General features: G+C 45.9%; 1 protein-coding gene across 7 annotated transcripts in view; it reads left to right on the top strand.

The window, feature by feature from the left end:
- Nucleotides 1-13,482, top strand: part of ST3GAL4 (ST3 beta-galactoside alpha-2,3-sialyltransferase 4) — a 352,906-nt gene that overhangs the window by 165,380 nt on the left and 174,044 nt on the right. Inside the window, exon 1 of one of the 7 annotated variants that reach the window (XM_085608298.1) lies at nucleotides 13,297-13,401. The exons of the other annotated variants lie outside the window; for them this stretch is intronic. The gene's annotated coding sequence lies outside the window, so the exon portion shown is untranslated. Of the gene's footprint in view, nucleotides 1-13,296; nucleotides 13,402-13,482 lie in introns of those variants that run through there. 7 annotated transcript variants of the gene reach the window in all.

The following is a 13,482-nucleotide window of genomic DNA, read 5'->3' as shown; positions in this document are numbered from 1 at the left end:
CACGGCGCGGTGGCTGTCTGACCTTGCCGGGCCCCTGGGTTCGGGGCCCAGGCGGGTATCACAGCACAGAGAATCCTGCACGCAAAGTGTCTGGGCACCGTCGCTGGGGGCAATTTGCACCCCATGATGTCCAAATTTTCAAACAGCCGTAGACAAAGGAGCGTTACTAGCTCCTCTCACCATTCCTTAGCACGGCCCCCTCTTCCATGATCAGCGCACTGGAAGCCCCAGAGGCGATGCAGCAAAGGGCAAGCTAGCAGCGCAGCGTTCCAGACCGCTAGGCGATAAACCGCATATGGGGGTCGGCCTCAGGTGCCATACTGAGGGCGCGGCACTACCTGGGTGGCTTGACTCCTGTTCACAGCAAGGTGCGCGAGTGGGCCGGCAGTCGGCAGGCACGCTTCTTGCCGGAGTCCCTGGCTTTTGCTTCCCCCACCCCCAGGTGACTCTTCGTGCGTGAAGGGAGGGGGATTTACAACTGTTGGGCCTAAGTGCCAATGTTGCTAAGGTTGTTGTCCCTGAGTCACACAATGCCGGCGGAGCAGCACATCTTGCCAGGGGCCTAGCGGCAGGGTCCTGGAAGGGGGACCCAATCGATCGCCAGATGGGGGGGCCGTTGGCCTACTGCCTGAGAGCCCCTGCCACTCGGAGGAAGGCCTGTTGCGCATCCCTCCCCGGGTAATCTGCTGTGCTCCTGTATCGGACGGGCATCACACAGGGTGCAGTACACCACATCTCGGCAGCTGTAAGGGAGTCGCTGTGGGTGGCTCCATGCGCCTCCCCCCACCATACCTGCCTAGGCTTCCTTCCCCGGGGGCACCAGTGACATTTTGTGGAGCATTGGAACAATTAATTGTGAGCTTGTTTTATTATGTAGCTTATCCCCAACCACTCCCGCTTATTTTCATCCCGTCCCTCGCTCGTATCCCGCTTCTTCCCGCCCCTCTCTTCAATCTCGACCTAAAAAGCAATATGAAGTGGCCAGATCTAGCTGTTTCAAAGCGTTTTTGAAATTCATCCGGTTTCCGCCCCTCCCCGTTATCCACCCCCACCCATATGCCAAAACCAATAGCTCGTCCATTGGCGAGACCTATTGGCTTTGCCAGTGCTTGTTTATTATAATTGCTGGCAAGGCTCCGAGTCCTTTATTTCTGTGTCTTCTCCAAAGTTTAACCATTTAAGTCCCCAGAGTCTGAGGAATAGTCACCAGGCACACTGATTAGTATGGATCATGTCAGCCCAGAGTTCTAGGTCTTCAGCCGCCTCTTAATCCTTTCTAGTAATTCTCATGTGAGAATCCTGTACTAGGACCTACTCTGTCAGGTCGTTCACCTAGATTTCGACCCTGCGAACTCTAGGCTTCATCCAGTGGATGGAATTCAATGTTTTGTCAAGACTAATCCCAAAACCCACATCTGTATCACAACTTATCTTTTCTGGTTTTTGGCTCACAACCCCTGGTCCACGAATCTTACAGCCACGAGGGAAATTCTGCAACTTGCTGTGGAGAACTGGGACACAAAAGCGATTTAACTACACAAGCATTAAATCGGCAATAAAAATCAATTATATCTTCGCTCATGTGAACTGGACATGGAAGCCCTCTAAGCAAAGGCCTTCCATGACTCCTTAATGAGAGCGAACACACCACTGTGCAGGTCCTCCTGGACTTTTCTGCTAGGACCCGCAATCCCATATGCACACTATGAAGCAATAATGGTGAAAAGCACTACAAACTCCTGTGGGGGATTAAGTGGAGAACCACTTGCATAGGGAAGTTTGAAAGATGGAAAGCAAACTGGGAAGGTTGGCTTCCTGGGCATCAAAAATAACCTGTGGTCAAGGGCTGGACCGGGATGGCATCGGACTGTGTGCACTTGCACTCCTACAATAGAAACCTTCAACAGCAGCAAAAAACAACACAACTCGCATGCTAGGTCCAACTCCTCAGATCAAAAAAAAGAACACCGCATTTAAGGGTCAAACAAAGGGCTCACAGGAAAATCAAAATAATCTCCTCAAAGGAGCAGCTATGGATAGCAGCCAAGAAACATAAACACCCTATTTAAGAGCATAGGCGGAAAGCACAGGCGGTCAAGTGGATTAAAATATTTGATGTGATGGCTGCCAATAAGCACCAACAATTTTGGCAATATCTTAACACCCTATGCCACAGGGTTAGCAACAGAGGGAACTCTGTTCCAGCAAAGAGATGGATCGCACACATCAAATCCCTTTTCATTGAACATCAGGACACATCTCTCCCAAACAAATTAGATCTCGGGACGGAAGCAGAAGAAACTGACGTAGCGACAATTGAGGCATAAGTGGAACACTAAGCACTGGGTGAACTTGCTGTCCGCAGTGTCCTGAAGAGGATCAGATAGGACGGTGCTCTTGGCTCCAATGGCCTACCAGGGTAGTTATTTAGAGAGGAGACACCGTTTTGGGATTTGGCACTCGTGCCATTGTACGGCAACTGCAGGATGCTTGAAGATGCCCAGAGTCGTAGAGGGGCTCTCCTCTGCAGCCCATTGTAAAAGAAAGGCGCTGACACTGATCCAAGAAACTATCGTGTAATATCATTGTTGGACATTGAGAGCAAAGCCAATGCCAGTAGATTACTACAGGAACTAGAAGACTGGGCCTCCACCGAGGGGCTACTACCCTTCTAGCAAAAAGGGTTCTGAGCAGGAGGGTCAACAGTGGACAACATTGTCACCCTCTCGTATCAACTACTCTGCAGCTTTTGGTGGAGTTGTCTGAAACATCCTCTGGCCGAAAATTGAGAGCTGGAACTTCTGCCCTAAATTACTGCGTGCAATCATATCCCTGTACAGCAGGACCTGGGTAAGGGTCAAGCTTACAGGGATGACCGCTACTGCCAAAATCACCACTGATAGAGGACTAAAACAAGGATGTGTGCCGGCCCCAATTTTATTCAACCTATTCACACCTGACTTGCCTGGGCCTTTCCAGTGAGGCCTTAGGCACCACGTGATTTGGAGACAATAAAATCCACCTTACCAACGATCTAGTTGCTTTTTGACCACATGAAGGTCGGCCTACAGAGAGCCCTCAACGCCCTGAACACCCATAACCCGAAGAATAAGCTTGTAGCCGAAGAAAGCAAAACAAAAGTTTTTGGACAACACACAGAAAAAAGGTCCACAAGATGGTGGTTCGGGACACGGAGGCTAGAATGCATACAAAAATATAAGTGGGGTGGCGAAGTGAGCTAAAGAATGATGATGGATTCAACCCAGATCTGTGACTTGGGGTGAGTTTCTGAAAAGTTTCAGCGCTCCGTCCATCTCCTGGTGTTTACGAAAATATAACTATCTGGGACCATGGCTGTCCGAAACTGGAAGACCAACACTGCACCTACAAACAAAGACCAAACGTATGCACTCTGCAAATTAAACACCACTGTCGACAGCCCAACAACCACGGCTACACGGAGGTGACTCGGTCAAAATTCCTCTCATCTGTCAACTATGTACAGCAAGCCTGGTATGTTGGTGAACAAACTCAAGAAGAAACGGTTTCACCTTCCCTCCCATACAAAGAACATGTTGATCAGGCTCGAATTCAGCCACGTTCAGCAAAAGCTAGAATCTGTGCTTTAAATGGAAAAATAGAAGTGCAGGTACTCTGTACCCGAGTACCTGCTTGTTTCTGAGAAGTGCCGGTACTCTCAAATTAAAAGTATTATGTCACTCTTGAGAAGTGCCCGTACTCCCCCTCTCACAATAAAAAAAAAGTGCCGGTACTCCGTACCGGACAGTACCGGCCCATTTAAAGCACTGGCTAGACTGCATGGCCACCCTGGCAAAGTACTTTTTCCAGACAACAGCTGCTCCTGACAACACCATGAAGGCACTCATAAAAACAATCTTTACAAGAGTCACAACCCCTGGTCCACGAATCTTACAGCCACGAGGGAAAGTCTGGAGAACTGGGACACAAACGCTATTAACTACACAAGCATTAAATCAGCAATTCCTTCTTTGCTCATGTGAACTGGACCTGGAAGCCCTCCAGGCAAAGGCCTTACATGCCTCATTAACAGTGCCTCAAACAAATCACACAGCCAAGCTCCATCTCCATCACACAGTGGGAAAGCGAGCTTTAAATCAAATTCTATTGATGAGACTAGTGCCACTCCCAATCGGAAAAATGAGCCCAACTTGGCGATCCCTTGAAACCATCATACACTGTAGACTGTGCAATTCCAGAAGGGCATCATTGGCACGCAGACTACTCTGCTGCCCGGCACTCTTGTATGTCTGCTGAACCCTACTGAGCTCCATGTTCCTACAACAGGGCGCCCGCTTTGCCAAAGAGGCTGGTCACCTCTTCCACACCTTGGAAACTGTGGTAGACATGGCCAAGTTTGGGAACTTTATATCCTATGCATGCTCTTTGTAAAAGGAACAAGCATTTGCAATGCAATAGGTCTCGCATTTACCCGAGTTTGAGCTATTGACATTGCAAATAACAATGCCTTTTTTATTTTTGTTTTAAAAACATAAATAAAAGGCATTGTCATTTACAATGCCAATAGCTTAAACTTGCGTAAGCGTAGCTTTAATAAATGCAAGACCTATTGCACAAGTGCAAAATATTACCATCTACAATGCCAATAGCTCCAACTCCAACAAATGCGACACCTATTGCATTTCCAATGCTTGTTTTCTGTGTATGTTCATACAGGCAAGCAGCGTACGGATACACATGCACCCAATAAGCATGCACACAATGAAACACCTACAGACACCTATTTATTTACAAAGTCCAACAGGTCAGGCACTTGTGCACAAAGACTCATAAAGATAAGGAATCAATGCACACAGGCCAATAGTAAAACATAAAGAGACAGGGTATTGTGTATTAGTGGTAGCAAGATGCAAGAGGTGTAGAAGAAACAAGGGGGGGCGAAGCAACACAGGGAAGGAGGACATTGAAGGAGCACAGGAGGACAGGACGGACAGGGCAGCAACATAGGGGTTATTTTAAAGGAACAAAGATGACGCAGGTGGGGGGGACAGAAGACGGAGGGCACAGGAAGGAATTGGGGAGAAAAACACAGGCCAACACAAATGAGGGACCAAATTTAAGTCAGCTGAGTGGGCGGTGCTAGCGGGTGGAAGCTTGTAATTTAGTTTTGGTGTCCGCCGCTGCTTGCACCCCCGCCTGTACCTCTCATCATGATACCATGTGACTGATCCAGGCTGCTGGAGACTCCTCTTCGGGGCCGTGGTTTTCAGTCAATCTGAGCCTCAGATGCAGACTCGTACTGGCCACTGAGGTTAGAGTGGGTATAAGTAAATATGTTTGTAGTATTTGGTGTTCTTCAATTGTCGTAGGCATTCTGTGCGATAAGCAAGTGCATCCATAATTACAGCAGCTCCGCCTTTATCAGCTTGTTTGATAACAATCTGAGGGTCAGTGCCCAATTCATATGCACATCGTTCTTCTGCTTTCGTCATGTTCTTTTTAACATGACGAAAGCAGAAGAACGTTGTGCATATGAATTGGGCACGACAATTGGAAAACACCAAATACTACAAACCCCTCAAACGTGGATCCCACTACTAGTTTGCAGAACACTATTAGCAATTTAGTTAAAGAGGTAGTAGAAGCTGGATGGATCACCAAAAATGAGGCAGCATTTTTGACACCTAAACATCCTAAAAATCCTGCATTTTACATCTTGCCGAAGATGCATAAGACACAAAGACCACCTCCTGGATGGCCCATACTCTCTGGTATTGCTTCTTTATTAGAACCATTGTCCCAATTTGTTGACTGGTTCCTCCGACCAATGGTAGCCAAAATGCCTTCTTATCTTCAAGATACGAAACATGTCCTGTCCTTTTTGACCACCATTACTTTCGATCCAACAAAACATCTTATGGCCTCATTTGATGTTGAGGCCTTGTATACTAATATCCCACAAGAAGATCCACTCCGGACTATACAACATCTTCTGGAAGATAATCCGTGCAGTGACCAGACCCCCACGGCTTTTGTTATGAATTGTGCCACTCTAGCCATGCAGGAGAATTTTTTCTGTTTTGAAGATCAATTGTATTTGCAAGTTACTGGCACTTCTGTGGGCAGCATTTGTGCCCCTAGTATGGCCAATCTCTTCATGCATTGGTTTGAAGTAACTTGCATCTACTCTGGGTTGAACCCATTCCATCACAAATTGTTATTGTGGAAACAATGTATTGACGATATCCTGGCCATCTGGGAAGGTGACCAGGATTCTCTGTAAGAGTTCTCTGATTGGATTAATTCCCTCAACATCTACCTGAAATTCACTGGTGAATCAAGTAATGAGACCTTACCATTTTTAGATCTGAGACTATATCCTAAAGATGGAATGATATACACCGAACTATACCAGAAACCTATGTCTCGCAATGCCCTCTTAAATTATAAGAGCTTCCATCCCCGGCTCTTCGAGACAATCTTCCGGTAGGACAATTTCTACGGCTGAGGAGAAATTGTACTGAACTTGAGACATTTTACCAACATGCTGCTAATCTAAGTACAAATTTAGCGATTCGACAATATCCAACGCATTTGATACGTAATGCTAAGAAAAGAGCCCGTAATTATAACCTGGAGGCACTACTAGAGACACAACTGAAACCATCTTCTGATCGCCTGATGTGTGTCAGTACCTTTATCCGTCTCACTGCCACAGTTAAAAAAGCCATCAACTCCAACTGGCACATTCTGAACAAAGGTAACGAGGTTTGTGAGAGACCCTTGTTTGCCTTTAAACGCAGCAAAAATCTTGGCAATGTGTTGGTACACACCAGACCCAGGGTCTCTGCTAACACGGCCCAGCTATATACGATCCATACTGGTACACCAGTTCGTGGCCACTTTCCCTGTGGCATTTGTGAGGTATATCCTTTGACAGCACGCACTTTACAATTGGATCTAGGTCTCAAAACCCATGGATACTGACTAACCATACTAACTGCAACACTGAAGCAGTTATTTACTTGATACAATATCCTTGCAAACTTAACTATGTGGGTATGACAACACGAAAAGTTAAACCAAGAATGATTGAACGTAAGAGCTCTATCAAACGGAAGAAATCAAACACCAAACTGACCCGACATTTCATAGATGCAGGACATACTGAACAGGACCTCAGGTGGGTGGTATTAGATAAACCTCACTATCCCAAGAATATGGGACCCCTTGACACCATTTTATTCCATAGAGAACAACGATCGGTTTTCAGACTCCATAACCATTTCATTGGCCTGAATGACGATAAACCGTGGTGTTCAGTGTAACATCATACAATTTGAGACTAGACATGTGCGTGTGGCCCATCTTATCCAGTAAGATATGACCCAGACATATCTGGATAGATAAAGAAATACTGTTGGTCCATTTTGTCCATCACGCTTTTAAAGGGCTCTTTAAATAGCGGTTTCTTGGATCTAATTTCCATGCACATATGATATCTTCCACCCTGTCCTCCTATTACTCTAGTTTTGGTCTCCCGCTTTTGCTTATATCAAAGAACACCATACTTCCTCCAAACCAATGAAACATATGACCTTTGTTATTCCGGGTACTATGGTAACCGCCAAATGCCCAATACAACATCATGAAATGAGCAAACGGAGTACATTGCCTTATGACAGAGTTTGTCCTTAATCTGGAAGCAGATATCTAATTAAAGAAATGGAGCGATTTTATACAGTAAACAATATAAATGGCTCCTCTAGGTTATCCTTATTTCCATGGTGACGAAGTAAACAACTACACAACCAAAACACGGCACTACATAATACGCATATGGTGCACGTCATGCCGTAACTAATTTTCATTCCGGGTATGAAGGGACACGCATACACCGTGACGGAACTCCCGCCAGAGTCATGTAGAAGAGCCCGAGCGGTATTTTAGGTGAGTAATAATACCTCGCTGCTGTAATAACTTTGAATTAGTTGCGCTTCTGGATATTTAAATATAACCTTTGAAATGCTATACTGTTATTGGGCGAAAATTTACAACACCACCCAACACTTGTATTAATAGAATACGGGCACACGTACTGAAACGCCACACGGAGAGGGCGATTGGTTTGATACATCTGCCTAGTCTTTTTAGCACATTACCAGGCTCAGAACGCCATCTAGAACTAATGTAACCAACATGATACAAATATATGTATCAAAACACTATAGATTCTCTATTTTAGAGAGCGTTTTTCTACCCCGATCTGTAGGCTTTCACTATATATCGATCTACACCTGAGGGTAGTTGCCCACATGAATGTCAATATTGCAGACCTACCGGTCCTTTAACCAACCCTTTTTTAAAAACACGCTTTACTTGGGTTGTTGATTTTAGCTGTATGGAGATACGAGACATACATTCAAAGTCAGGTTTTCGATCCCATCCATCTAGTTGGTGTTTGTAACATGTGCTGGATCACATAGCGTAAACTATGCTCTTACCTTCCTAATTTTAATCCCTACTAGTGAAACCGACAGAGGTGATTGACTCTGTAGACGGTTGAGTGGGAATGCAACAATGATGTCTAGAGCCTTCTGACCAACAACATTGATGATATATATCCCTGGTCAAGCACAGAGGCCTAAGTACCTTTATATATTTCATTTGTTGTTGATGCACCTTCACTAGCAGAGTGACTAAAGTTTACTGGTCCTGACGAATGCCTAGAACTTAACATGTTGACCGATCAGTAGATAGGGTATATACATTTAACCCTATTTTTTCACTTGCTTTTTAATCACTACCTCAGATGGAAGGAAGAATAAAGTTGTTGCCCCTATGTAGGTAGTTTTTAAATCACTTTTCACTTCTTTTCTTGCACTCTACCCCTCCTTACCATTCTGAGTTGGTAGATCCAACACGTGCTCCGCACTCTTGCTCCTTCCCCCTTGGGTAAAGTCGTAGCCCACACGGTGCTTTGCAGTCCCCGTGTGTTGGAGGAACCCAATGATGAAGTATGTCACCCTCGGGTGAGTGAGGGTTTTCGTCCACAACCTTGTTGTGCGCTATGTCCTCTTACCCACTATTTTTTCCCCTTGCTACCCTATATATGACGTGTGAGTTATATTATATCAATACAGTAGTAGTATAGGATAGGAACTCTATCCCGTAGCATTGTCCTACTCTAGACCCCCCTGTGTGTGATACAAAATAAACATTTTGCCAGGCTCAAGCCTTCCCTTTTTAGGTCTCGCCTGACCCAGCGCATGCGCTGGTCTGGCGAGACTTTTAGTGTGTGGGTTTTCAAAGGGCTGCCACAGGCTTTTGGTGGCCTAGCGCTTGCGTTCACGTGAGCAGCCGCCATCTGTCTTTGATCGTGATCACTTTCACTTTTGCGGGCCACCCGACTGTGTCACTTTCACGGCAGCGCGGTCAATACTTGTTTCTATTAATATGAGGCAATACTACAACTCCCAAAATGCATTAGGTTCTCAGAGAAACGTCTAGCATTGCAACATTGTGTCGCATGATACGGAGTCAAGGCTAAACCTAAATTTGCTGGGAAATGTATTTAAACAACCAGTCTAAAAACACATTATGCGTCAGTTCAAACTTCCCCACACAGCACGCCAGGATCCATATCTTTGGTTTGCTGCAGAGTTCATTTCCTAACCCCGCCCTCTATGTGGAGTTTCACAACAGATTTTGAAAGTTTTGAACACTCCCGTGGCCGCTGTGTTCTGTCACCAAAATAACTGGTTACGATGTGGGCTTTGCTATTCCATCTCTGTTTTTTTTTTTTATGAGGATAATGATAGTTCCCCGACTCCCACGCCCCCATCATCACTCCCCGGGCTGTTCTCTGCCCAGGCGTGTGTACCTGCGCGGACAGCATCAGTCACACACAAGACCCTATGCCTCCCTCATGCATCACTGCGTTTCCGGTAGTAGAGAGGAAGTAGGCCCCTCCCACGACCCCTCCTTTTAGAAATCTCATACTTTTCATTCTTTTCCGTCTCGGCCTTTTACAGAAAGCAAGTGGTCCAAGGCAAATTCCAGGCCCGTCTGCAGAAAACTCATGTATAATCCTCAGATGAATGGAGCCCAATGTGATTCAGTTCCCAGTGTGCCTGGCACCATACATTTCCTTCATTCTTATGGACGATGGGCCCAATTCACAAAAGTAAACTGAGACGAAAGTCTAACTTTACAACTTATACTGCTCGTAAATGTCCTTTGTGAATACCAAAAGTTGAACTTTATCACTTTCGATATTCACAAAGGGCATTTATGAGTAGTAAATACCCTTTGTGAATACCGATAGCCGTAAAGTTAGACTCATCATATTTTACCTTTGTGAATCGAGTCAGATGTGTTTGGTGCACGCCATAAACCAGATTGCCTGTTGGCTCTCGAATAAAAGCTTCTGTTGCAATTGCTGACCATGGCACAGTGGCTGCAAGACTTGGCATAAGGTGGGCATTCCTACTCACTACCCAACTCTTGTATACTTCTAGCCTTAACTTAATGGTAGTCATTCTTGGCTTACTGGTGGAGTTCACTCCTGGTAGTACTCTGTGCTTAGCATAAGTATGGTAATTGCTGACACGCTGAAGGTAGTCCTTGCATCATGGTGCCCCTCCTGGGTGTTGCTGGCCCTGGTATAATGACAGTAATGTTTTGCAAAAGGTGGGCATTTATGTCCACTTGCCACCCTTGCAACGTTGTTGGCCCTGGTTTATTGGTGGTAAATCCTGGGATAGTGTGTGCAACTATGGTGTCCGTTGCAGGAAAAATGCAAGTAGTGCTATAAAGGCGGTAATTTAAGTGAGAACATTCATGGCATGATGGTGCACATCCTAATTATTCTGATGATCCTGCCATAATCATGTTATTTCTTGGGACATAGTGGGCATCTGTTGCAGGAGGTGGTGATACTTGGGCAAATAACACAAAATCTACCCATGTGCGGCTGTGGTACATGTTGATACTTGATGAAAATGATAAATTGATGTTTGTATCTCAAAAATGTTGCTACTAAAATTGTAAACATGGCATTACGGGAAAAGAAACATAGGGAATCCTTTTGGGTCTGGCTAAGTGGGTGCCCCATCATAAACCTATGGTTCTCTGTTTTTCTGCCTGGGAATGTCATGTTCACCATTTCTGACACCCCTGCTGCCTCCGGAAGGCAATGCTAACTTGGCAGACCTTTTAACTGTTTTGTTTCCTCTGAAGACAGATCACCAAATCAGAAAAAAACCCGAATATTCCCATATACACAGGGGGTGGGGATCAGTGACGAACTTTTCCTGTTTGGGACTGTGTCCGCCACCAGGGCTTCCCTGATAGCAGCATTCCCCGCATTCCCAATGAGGTGGGTGATGAAAGCGGTAAGCCAGCAGAACAGGCTCCAATATAGTCTTAGAGCCCACATACCCGACTCTACCAACCATTAAAGGCCCGCGCCAAAGGCTCTAATGAGACTATTAGAACATTGCGTCCCTAGAGGGCAGAATGTTCTAATTTGTAACACAAAGGCCTCACAGAACCCGAGGGGGTTGAAATCCCCTCGGGCTCTGTGAGGCCTTTGTTCGCTGCAACAGCTGTGAACAAACCTTGGAATGTTGACACTCCGGGCTTCTACCACCCATCAGAAGCCTGGAGCATTCCATTGTCTTCAATGGAACGCTCAACATTCCAGTGTTCTAATAGTCGGAAGATGTCTTGTTACTGCCAATCTCTAAATCAGTTTTTAAGTCATGGCTGAAATCATAGGAGCCAGAGAGGGAACATGATACTAGATGGTAGACGGGTGAACCAGATTGGGTTGTGAACCAATTAAAAAACAAGCATTGGCATAGCCAATAGGTCTCGCCTTTGGGACCTTATAAGTATTTAGTTATACAGCACAATATCCTTGGTGCAACATCAACTGTTGCATGGCTAAACACTTTAAGGTCCCAAAGGCGAGACCTATTGGCTATGCCAATGTTTGTTATGCATATGTCACCCCGAAGGCAGGCCCTGAACAACCAAGAGGGCAGTGTGCAATCCATGTAGTTAAGAGGCAGGACAGGCACTTTTACATTTTACATGTCCTGGTGGTGAAAAACTCGCTTATTTGTTTTTCAGAAGTACAGGCCTAACTCTCCCTTGCCAGTTACTGCTTTCTCCCTGTGTGACGGATTTTCTTTCTCCTTCTTTTATGTTTGTGTGTTTTTCCCCTCACTTGCTCTCGGGAAATGTCTGGGGAGCAAAAATAAGTGCTGGTCCCCCAAAATGAGATTCATGACCCCCCACTGGTTCAAATTAAGCACTGACGTATGCCACTGTGTAGTACCCAATGTAAAACTGATACGAAGGAGTGATGTTGTTTTAATGCAGACTAAAAAGAAGGGTCACGGAGAGTTAAGCCAAAGTGCAGCCGCGGCGCGGTCCAAAACACGCACTGAAACTCCAGTGCTGTTGGTTCTCGGGTGCTTGATGGGCCGAGCTTGGCACGCAGCAGTCCATGAAATTGGCAGGTGGTCAGCTGTGGCGTTTGCGCCATTTGGTGGTGTTGAATGACTGTTTTCCTAAGAAGCGTAATCCAGTAGGGTACACCAACGGCAGGTACATGTTTTTTCTCTCACAGTTTTCTCCACCCACTCGCTCGGTGCCATTTGCAGCTGTTTCCGTTGTTTGGGGGGGGGGGGGCGTTTGCTCCCCGCTGCTGAGGGATGCTGCTAGTGGGCAATGAGAATGGGACAGGACGTTCATGAGAAGTCGCAGCATTGCTTCCACCGACTGATAGCGCTGTGATCCCTCAGAGGAGTGAAGGTGTGTGTGAGGCTGCTGGTGTGGGGGTGGATTCCGTTGTCCGGATGTAGCTGAAGAAATGTTAATTCAGAGAAGGAGTGGTCGCGAGCCTAAGAAATCGGTTTATTTACAGAATGAAGCATACCGACTTTGTTTTGTTTTTAAGGGGAAGATGTGGTACCCGTGTCCTCATGTTCGGATGTGTCCATAGACTACTCTTTGTTCGGATATGCATTTTATGACGTTGTCGCGTGCATTCTTATCTGGGCCCCACGCGGCGCCTGTGTTGGGGCTCGTGGCTCACTAGCTCCGGCGTTGTAATTCTCGAGGTGGCAGTTGGAGTCTGTGGTTTGGCGGTTGCTGGTTGGCAGGCTGTTTTCATTTTACTAATAAAGTACATGCAACGACTTCCTGTTTGCATCACGTGCCTTCCTGCTTTGAACTTCTGTCTGCTACAGATGCTTTGACACATCAGGTCATCAAGAGAGAGGTTCGTATCCATGTGGCATTTCTCCCTCACAAAGCTGTTCACATGTTGCGGCTCTTCACTATTCTTTATTGGAAGTTGGTCTTACCCAGCGTGATGCCCACCATGAGGTAATATTGAAATGTTCCATGCAAGAACTCTAAAACTTACTGTGGTTACGGGAGAGGTCTGTGCAAAGCCACTGTAGTTAT

Source organism: Triturus cristatus, chromosome 5_2 (genome assembly GCF_964204655.1).
Source record: "Triturus cristatus chromosome 5_2, aTriCri1.1, whole genome shotgun sequence".
NCBI classification, from domain to species: domain Eukaryota; kingdom Metazoa; phylum Chordata; class Amphibia; order Caudata; family Salamandridae; genus Triturus; species Triturus cristatus.
This window is presented reverse-complemented; position numbering and strand designations above follow the sequence as displayed.